Below are 10,643 nucleotides of genomic sequence, written 5' to 3'. Positions count from 1 at the left end.
ACCATCAATTAGTTTTTTGATCAATGAGCTAGAGATCTCTCTTTCCACATAATTATCATTCTTAAACACTCTTAAATAAGAATAATGGCTTAAGCATCGCCACCATCTGTCCATCGTTAAGCGACAGAAGATCTAATTGCTAAGGGAAAAGTATTCCCCCTTCCCTATAGAAAAGGAAGTGCATTTGCTCTTTACAGAGACTAATTGTATCAAGGAGGTATTTTTTCTTATTTATTTTAAAGGTTTACTTTAGCCAAAGTGGCTGAAACTAAACAGAAAAGTGGCAGAAGCAAATGTTGCAACACCTGTGATGATTACGTATTCTCTTAGAATTACCCATTTGCTAACTATTTAATATTTGACAGTTCCAGAAGATTACTATTTTAAGGGATAGTGTGAAAATGTGGTGATCACAGTGTTTTAACAATGCCAGAACGTTCTCTCACATTGTGCATTCTTAGCAGATTTAAAATCTGCTGGTCTGGGCAAGGATAGAGTTCCAAGCCATGTAACAGTATATCAAAGCTATTTTAAAGTGTGGCCTATTTAGCAAATCTCTTTCAATAGTCAGTGACTTGAGCTAGCTAGATATAATTGCAAAAAGATGTATAAGTTGATAGTGTATTCAAGTATGTTAAATGAAATGCAGGCTCACTTTTTGCTAGGTATGGTTGTGAACATTTGGTTTTTACCATTCTACAGTGTCATGGAATGCCATCAAATGAAGTTATTCGTTTATTTTGTTACATTTATATCCCAGCTTTTCCTCTAAAGAACCCAAGGAAGCATACATAATCCTCCCCCTCTCCATTTTATCCTCACAACAACCCTGTGAAGTAGGTTGGCAGTCAATGACTGATCCAATACCCAGTGAGCTTCATGGCTGAGTGTGACATGAACCCAGATCTTCTAGGTGGGTGGCTGTAAGATAGAAGGCTCTATAAATTGTAGCACTCCATTTCTCTCCTCCAAGGGTTTTTAAATAATTAGATTTTATTATCTTACATGTTGTTTTTAACCTGCTTTTAATAGGTTTTATTAAGAATGTAAGAAGAGCCATGCTGGATCAGACCAAGGGTTCATCTAATTCACCACTCTGTTCACACAGTGTCCAACCAGCTGTCAACCTGGAACCCACAAGCAGGACACAGATGCAACAACACCCTCCCGCCCATGTTCCCCAGCAACGGGTGTATATAGGCTCACTGCCTCAGATACTGGAGGTAGCTCATGGCCATCAGGACTAGTAGCCATTGATAGCCTTCTCCTCCAGGAATTTATCCACCACCACCACCCCTTTTAAAGCCATCCAAATTGGTGGATGTGATGTTTTACTGTTCTTTGCCAATTATATGGATACGTATGTAAAAGGTTTTAGAAGTGTTAATAGTTTTGAAGAAGATTGTTTAGCCAGAAATGTACTCAGTGGCCTGGTTCAGACAACACGCTAAACCATGCTGCTTAACCTCAAAATGGTTAATGGTTAAGCAGCATGGCTTAGCGTGTTGTCTGAACCAGGCCACTGTGTTTATGTTGTAGGGACCAGGTTGATAAGTGTGGGCCCTAGAGGAAGGGGGAGTGAGTGACCAGGATGTGAGTGCTGATTGGCTGGTTGTTTAGGATGCCTGGATTGGTTGGCAGAGAGAGATTGAGGGAGGAGTTCTAGAGTAGTGATTTGGATTTGAGTCTGTCAGGGTAGAGATAAGGAAGAACAACATGTTTTATTGTTTTGGTGGAATAGGTTGTGGGAGAGAGGTTAGAGTAGACCAGAAAGGGTAGGGTAGGCAGGTTACATTTGAAACATTCTAAGAAAAAGTATTGAACTGAAAACTTTACACATTGTGCCTTTGTAACCACCACATTTTTTACCTGAGGAAACTGTTAAGCTTTCATATCTGAAATTACATCTTGTTAATAAATTCCATTTGATTCATACTAGTGCGGTCTTTGAGGTACCTTGAAGGGGTACAGGTTCATATGGTGGCAGCAGAAGGGAAAGTTTGGGGCTAGGGTGCTGAGCTGGGCTGCTGTGGGGCCAGAAAAGAGTGGCGTACCACAGGGGCTGTTTGCAGTATTCCAAACCCCTTAATGCCTGATCTAGAGCTTGGTCCTTTGATTCAGGGAAAGAATAAAGGAGCAGTGGAAAAGGGGCATCACAGTAGCCATCGCTACATGTTGTGGTAGTGAATTCCATAGTTTAACTATGTGCTGTGTGAAGAGGGTACTTCCTTTTATCTGTCCTGAATCTCCCACCAATCAGCTTCATAGGATGAGTTGCCCTGAGAACTCGGTTTTAGAGTGGCCCACTAAATAAATAAATAAATGAAATAAAGAATGGTAGGAGCAGAGAGTCTGATTTATTTATTTTTATAAAACCCAAGCAATCCTTAAAATTTGTACACATCTCTCTGTTTCGCAGACTTACCTTGGAAGTACATCCTGGACTCAAAACAATCAGAGTGGCTTTGGGTGTTATATAATACCAGGGAACAGGAAGCACATATGACTCTTGCTTCCTGTTACAAAGTTCAACTTTTGCATCCCTGTGTTATCAGATAGGCAATCTCTTGATGTGGGCGCAATAAAAAGAAGCGTAATGAACAAAAAGCACAAATTACATGTGGTTCCTGTCACTCCCTGCCTTGAGTAGTACCTAAAACTACTCTGACTCTTGGTTCTCTCTCAGCAATTCATATGGAAATGCTAAAAGAAGCAAACCTGCCATTAATTTATCTCTTGAGCTGCTAGTGAGCTGCCTACTCTCTGAGTACCTAACTGCAATTTTATACATGTCTACTTCAGGAGGTGCCAACTGTAGCATGCTTTAGGTGCCAAATAAAGACCCTTTCCTGAGTGAGTGGTGCTGTCCAGTTGTTTGTTAATTATGGCGTTGAATTGGTTTTTAATGTTTTTATTTAAACATTAATGTTTAATGTTTTTATTAATGTTTTATACAAACGTTTTAGCAATTATTGTGTATTTAAATTACATAGGCAGGATCTACACTACTGCTTTAAAATGGTTTATAATGATATTGACGTACAGTTTTCAAACTGTTTTTAAACTGTTTTATCCTCCTTGATGTAAATCTGGCCATAGTCATAACTGCGTGACTGGAGTTTTGTATGCCTGGATAATATATTAAAAGATATATTTTATAAGCAAAGTGACTATAATTAGATCTAGCCATGATCCAACACAGAATTAATAGTGCTTAAGCCCATTGAAATCACTGTTATTATTATTCATGCTTCTTTTTGTGTTGAATTGTGGCTCTGAAATGAAAATCTGATAATATCCAAAATCTCATTGAGTGATCCCAGGTTGAAAAGCTATATTTGCATATGGCATAGTGAGATAGATCTCCTCATTTTAAAGTCACATTTTGTGACTCCTATATTTTTGGATAAAATTACAGTTAGGTGACTATAAAATGCGTGCAGTTATTATACATATAGTATGCATATTAACTGAGGATAAGGCATGCACACAGTGGCATGTAGCTACACATCTGACGTTAAAGACCTGCATTGCAAAATATTCAAATGTGCTTCTGAATTCTATGCTTCAAAATCATGTAGTGCTAGCTATAAGCACTGGTTTCAACTGTATTATTTAATGCGCGTGCTGAAACCCTCCCATAAAGACATAATCAACCAAAAAACATTTTAAATCCAAGGTGTAAAATAATATTTTTTAAAAAAAAACTTTGATAATGTGCTGCTTATAAAGATGCAGAGCCTTGTTATTTTATTCTCAATATAGCTTGGCTTTCCAAGCATTGACACCTGTGCAACAGAAGACAATTTTATTTAGAAGTGTGTTTTCTGGCCCTGCGAGTCTTTATGCCCAGCATGACATTATTGCAACAACTTAACAAGCAGCTTCTCTTTCTTTCTTTCTTTCCTTTTTTCCCCTACCTATGTCCTTTTAAGTCCATTCAAGCCTTAGGGAAACATTTAGTACTTAGAGCACAAGGCATTCAAGTTCAGTCGACTGGAAAATCCAACGCAGAATATGTGCACAAATGATATTGCAGTGCAACTGGGACGGGTGAACAGCACAAAGGGATGAGAAGACGGCAAACTTTTGGAGACCCAAGAGCCATGTTTGAATTCAGTTTCCCAACACCAGCCTCAAAGTTTTCTCCCAAGATTCCTAGGTTTCAAAGTGTTCACAATGCTTTTATTGTACGGAGTGCTACTTGGACAATATGAGAAATGGCAGTCCTTAATTATGCTTTTGGCTTCTAGGCTGTTTAAAGGTGTAATATTAATCCCGAAATTGGACAAAGAATGTGTTCGGCTGACCATAATTGCACGGTTTCAAGAAAGCACTCGCCATCAATGCTAATTCATGGTCTGATATTGTGAGGTGCCAGATGCTTCTTAAGAAGAGCTAATTTCTCTCGCCATTCAAGGGTAGACAAAGGAATTTAGCTTCTCACAGGGGTACTCGACAGCCTTCAGGATTGGGCCTCTCCGGGAAATTTGGACGGGTGGGGCATTCTGGGAGTGTGACTGCTGCCTATTGGTTGTTGTTTTAGGCAATTAAACGACTTATGCAAAGCAGCAAATGCTTTCTTAATCACTGAATTGCTGGACTGAATGGGACAGAAAGAGTGAGAAGGCCCACTCTCTGGGCAACAGCAGGTTTTGCCTTCGTCAACCATTACCGACAGAAGAGCTCTGGTCATGGATTAGACCAGAGAGCATACACATAATATGGAACAAAGTGGTCAAAACACACCCAACTTACTCAAGCACATAAAATGGGAGAGAAGGACTTTAAAACAGTCAGTATTCAATTTAACCATTCCTCATGACCCCAATGTAGCAAGCAAGTCAGGTAGAAAAGAAAGAAAAAAATCTACCGAGCTCTTCCTGCACAATGTTTTTTTTCCCTCAGCATGCAACCTTCTTTGTTGCCTCAGATAAAATAAATTAAAATAATATGTCCGGGGCCACATCTACACCAAGCAGGATATGACACTTTGAAAATGGTTTGAGAACTGTAAATAATAATAGTAAATGGGGTGCATCCTGGGCCCCAACAGTTGTCACTACTGTTATAAACCATTTTAAAGCAGTAGTGTAGATCCTGCCCTGATTCCAGTGAGAGCCCAGTCTATACAACTATTTTGGAATGCTTATTTTTCATCTGTGGTAAATTTGCCACCTTGGACTGATGATTAAGATTTAGAGGCATGGACTACAATGCATCATGTAATACAGCTGTCCCCAGCTGGGTGCCCTCCAAATGTTTTGGACTTCAACTCCCATTGGCCCAAGCCAGCATGGCCAATGGTCAGAAATGCTGGGAGTTGTATTCTGAGACATCTGGAGGGCACCGAGCTGGCAAAGGCTGTTCTAGTACATTTTGTTGTCTACAATGATTTGCTTAAGTGAAGATTTTCTGGTACTTCGGACGAGTGTGAGGCTGCGAGTTCTTGGTTTGGGAGCAAAGGGGCAACATTGGAGTAAGGCGAGAGGGGGGAGGGAGAAAGGAGAAGGGGAAGAGAGAGAAGAAAGAAGAAGGGAAAGGAGAAAAGGGGGCAAGAGAGAACGAGAGAGAGAAAGAAGGGGAAGAAATAGTGGAATGGATGGATGAGTGTGTGTGGATGAATGGTTGTGCATGACTGGAAAATGGGGTGTGTGTGAGAGAGTGGAGTTGGGCTGATCTTAAATTAGCATCAACAAGCACCCCCCTTTCTCTCTTGAGAGTCTTGAGAAAGCGTGTATATGGAGGTTCTGGCCCTGATCACTTCTGGCATGCAGGCCAAAGACAGAAACTCCAAGGGAATGGAGAAAGGGTTGCCTCTGCTGTATAAAACAAAATCTGTAAGCACCAGAAATTGTTTCTGATGTCTCCTTCTTATGTTTCAAGCCTCTCCCAACTCGAGAGGTCTATGTGCAGCATTGAACATGGTTGAGGGAAGTCTTCTCCACTTACGCTGGTTTTATTAAATCACCTGGGCCAGATCTACACTAAGCAGGATATAACACTTTGAAAACATTTTGAAGGCTTTAGAGGGAGTGTGTCCTGGGCCTCAACATTTGTCACTACTGTTATAAACCGTTTTAAAGCAGTAGTGTAGATCCTGCCCAGGTTTATTAAAGATGCCCATTGCCCTATATTTGTGTATACTCTTTTTCCACATGTAATTGTTCACATGATGCTTCAGCTCAGTTTAAATCCCCATGTGATCCATTACATTTTCATCCAAAGAGCTCAGGGTGGTGAACTTGGTCCCTCCCCATTTATTCTCACAACAACCCTAGGAGTACAGGCTACACTGAGCATGAGCAACTGGCCCAAGGTTACCTGGTTTGTTTCATGGTTGAGTGGGGTTTGAACCACATTCTCGCCCGTCATAGTCCAACTCTCTCTCTCTCTCTCTCTCTCTCTCTCTCTCTCTCTCTCTCTCTCTCTCTCTCTCTTTGCTTGAATTAAAACTGTGGCTTTAGCTAGACCTAAGGTTTATCCCAGGATTGTCCTGGGGTCGTTCCTGCCTGCTCCCAGGATCCCCTGTGTGTAATTTAGATGTACAGGGATGACCCCGGGACGATCCCGGGATAAACCTTAGGTCTAGCTAAGGCCTGTGACTAGTTTATGTGGTAGACAAGGCCCATATTCTCTTATGTGGCTGAAGTGGGAGGAGAAGCCATATTTAAGACCTCTCCTAGATGTCTCAAGAACTCTCATTTTGTCATATTGCTTATTCCTGGCTTGAAATTGCATGTCTCTTTAGATAGGAACAGGGATAGCTGTGTCCTTACTGATGGAAAAGCAAATAGCCCATGCACAGTTTGGAACATTTCTTATGGGTTAATATCAACTGGCAAGGGGCTAATCCTCATGGAAATGGCCTACACTGAGGTCATTATTACTGAAGGACTTGCTTTTTTATTTTATTAAACCCAGCTTCCATAGACAAGGAAGGCAGCCAAATCTCTGCTGATGTGTACAGCCTGATCCTATGTATGCTTACTCAGATATAAACCTCACTGATTTCAATGGAATCTATTTCCAAATTAGGGTGAACAGGATTGGAGCCTTAACTTTCCACTGCACAGGCACACTGGTCAGCGCTGTCAAGAACAATTCATCTTATGCATGTGATAGGTGTATTTTTATGTTCTCTCACAAAACAGATCACACAGTTTCTGAAATTGTAATCTTATCTCATGCGCCTTTCAAAGTTTGCTATGGCCCATGGGTTTAACCCAATATACTGTACTCACAGTGTGAAACTGAAATGTCATATTTAAGAATGACTAAAGAGTACGGCATAAACTTGCAGTTGCCTGACACCTTTCACAAGAACCTCTGGGGCGAAATGAAAGTCAAATGAAAAGAACGGTGACAAGGGTGACATAGAAACATCTTGATGTCGAACAAATATTGCTGTGAAAAATACTAAGAAGGTCAGAGAGCCGAGAGACTGTGAGTTAGACGTTTTAGGAAAATGTGATGTGGAATTGGAAAAGTGACTCATGCTGTCTTCATACATCATGCTGAAGTCCTGCAAGAACTGAAACGAAACGTGCCTTTTTGGCCTCATGAATCAATGTGGGTGATTTGTTCAGGGCAGTGAATATTGCATGCTGAATTGTGCAGTTTTAGGTCCTACCAATAGGTCTATTATTTCTAAACAACTTATTAGATGACCTGCTTGAGGCCATATGTAAAATAAATGATGCCAAGAGTGACAAAATCCATGAATTACCCATACTTTATTGTTTCCAATCTATGAAAAGTATAGGCTTTTGAATGGTTTCTGGGGTCCCCTTGTTAAGAATGTAACCTGCTATATGAGTCTTGTAATGCGAGTCTGTTTTATTCAGCTACTATTGCTAATAACTTACCCCACCTTGTATGGGGTACCAAACATCTCTTAGATAGCCAAGAAGTATTTATTTATTGCATTTCTATACCGCCCAATAGCCAAAGCTCTTTACATAATGCCCAATAGCCAAGTAATTATTGATCTATTGTTAACTGCAGTTTCCTGCATGAAAAGCTGGCATTTTATAATGAATGCTTGCTTGGACATTTCCCTTGATTAATCAATACTTTCCACCCTTCAGAATCAATACTCGCTCTTGCATGGCTGTGGTCCACCTGTGATCAGCTGTTTAGAATAAGGCAGGAGGCAGAAAGAATAGAGTTTAGCATCTTTAGAGTTAATGAGAGACTGGTGCCAATGGAATAAGAGAGGGGGAACACCTATTTTCACTTGAAGCTAAGACGAGCCTTACACAAGAGGAGGCATTTAATGTAGACACACTTTAAAGTGTGTGAATTACCCCACTGGTTGCTTGTATATCAGAAGAGGTGAAAGACTGGATTTAATTAAGACTGTTTTGCTTCTTTCTTTTTCAACAAGAAATTATTTGTTGAAATTCAAACATTTTTGGGGATTTAAGAGACTGCACCTACACTTCTTGATCTGAGATTGTTTCATTCACTTGGTAGCATGCTTTTGAATCAGGCTTCGAGCTCAGAATTGGTAGCTACATCGCTAAAGGTCTCAACATAGGTTCAAGTAGGTCCCGCTCTGAGACTGCACTCAAATGGTCCTCCAAGCCATAGTTTGGAAGAACAGGGCCGGATCTACACTACTGCTTTAAAGCACTTTATAACAGTTTTATAGCGCTTTAAAGCAGTTAAAGCGCTTTATAACTGTTATAAAGCGCTTTAAAGCAGTAGTGTAGATCTGGCCCAGGAAATGAGTAGGGGTGTGCACGGACCCCCTGCTCCGCCCCGCCCCGCAGGCCGATCCAAAAATTTCGGATTGGCCCGCGCCACTCCGCCCATACTCCGCTCCTCTCCGCTGTGGAGCTCCAGCTCCGAATCGGAGCTCCGCAGTGGAGGGGAGTGGTGCCAGGTCAGGTAAGGCCGGGAGAGGAGGGCGGGGGGGGGGGGTTACTGGGCCCTGCCGCCATCGCCGCCCGTGTGGCGATGGCGGCAGAGCCCGGTAAGGGACCAAGGGGGAGGGGGGCCTTACCTGCCTCCGTCCGCGGTCCGTCGGCTTCTTCAATTGAGCCCACGGTTCAGCCGCGGGCTCAATTGAAGAAGCCGACGGACCGCGGATGGAGGCAGGTAAGGGAGAGGAGGGGGGGTTACTGGGCCCTGCTGCTGTCACCACATGGGCGACAGCGACAGCGGCAGGGCCCGGTAAACCCCACTTACCTTTCCGGAGGAGCTCCGGATCGAGGCGAAGGATCCGCCTTCACCTCGATCCTCTTTGCCATGCTCTGCCAGCCCCCCAATCCTCTTCGCCTCCTCCTTAAGGGCAGGCGAAGCCCCCCGTTCCGCTTCTAATTCGCCGGTCCGATTAGAAGCGGAGCACATCCCTAAGTGTAACCATTTCAAGATCAGCCTTTCCCAGAAATAACCACAGTTGGCAAACTAAATAAAGGGCTGTGTGAAATCATTTATATATTTTTATCTGCATCCTTAGCCTGAACACTCCTGCTGTGCTATTTTTTGTGGTTAACAGCATCTTTCAAGAGGCTGTTGGTCAGTGTTTTCATAACATCCAATCCTCTTCGCCTCCGCCTTAAGGGGAGGCAAAGCACCCCGCTCCGCTTCTAATTTGCCGGTCCGATTAGAAGCGGAGCACATCCCTAGAAATGAGCATTGGTAAGCCTTAGATTTGTGGGCAGCCTCTAGGGTGACCATATGAAAAGGAGGACAGGGCTCCTGTATCTTTAACAGTTGCATAGAAAAGGGAATTTCAGCAGGTGTCACCCTGCCCTATTGACCAGATACAAAATTGGACAGGGCTCCTGTAGCTTTAACTGTTGTGATGAAGAGGGGATTTCACCAGGTGCTGCCTGCATACAAACGACATCTGCTGAAATTCCCTTTTCTATGTAACTGTTAAAGATACAAGTGCCCTGTCCTCCTTTTCAAATGGTCACCCTAGCAGCCTACTCACTCTTCCCTGGGTGCAAAGGGAAGAGATGAGAAGCTTCCACATTTAGTGAGAGGCAAAACATACATTGATGGCGCTATGTAAATAAATAAATAATAATAATAATCATTGACTATTTCATCCAAATGCCACAAATTGTGGTTTGTTCAAACCGTAATTTGCCATTAATCATTTGTGCTCAGACAATGTTTTGATCCTGGTTTGAAGATCCTAGTTTGATAGCAAACTATGGTTTGTCTTATTCCACTGAAATGGCAAATGATGGTTGGCTGAAAATTGCTACTCATCCTTTCCCTCTGGATTTGTGCAATGTGTATTATTATTTTTTACAATGGGTGTATCCAATGTTAGTCCTGCTTAGAGTAGGCCCATTGAAATGAATGGGACAATGCCAGGTCTCCAGAATTGCCTGAGAATAAAGAAGAATCTTTGGTGGTGGCAGTGTAAGCCTCAGTCAGGCCAGTGTGAACTTGACAGCTAGTTGGCCACTGTGTGAACAGATGGACTTGATGGACCCTTGATCTGATCCAGCATGGCTCTTCTTACATTCTTATGTTAGCACTCTGCACTCCATAATAGTTTGACCAAAAGATAGAATATTGGTCATCAGTTTCAATGGTAATTTCAGCTATTGTTATTTTGTTGTAATCTGGAGAGAGAGAAAAGAGGAATTAGAGAGTGTGTGTTTACTTTTAATAGT

This window comes from Elgaria multicarinata, chromosome 6 (assembly GCF_023053635.1).
Source record: "Elgaria multicarinata webbii isolate HBS135686 ecotype San Diego chromosome 6, rElgMul1.1.pri, whole genome shotgun sequence".
In the NCBI taxonomy this organism is placed as follows: domain Eukaryota; kingdom Metazoa; phylum Chordata; class Lepidosauria; order Squamata; family Anguidae; genus Elgaria; species Elgaria multicarinata.
This window is presented reverse-complemented; position numbering follows the sequence as displayed.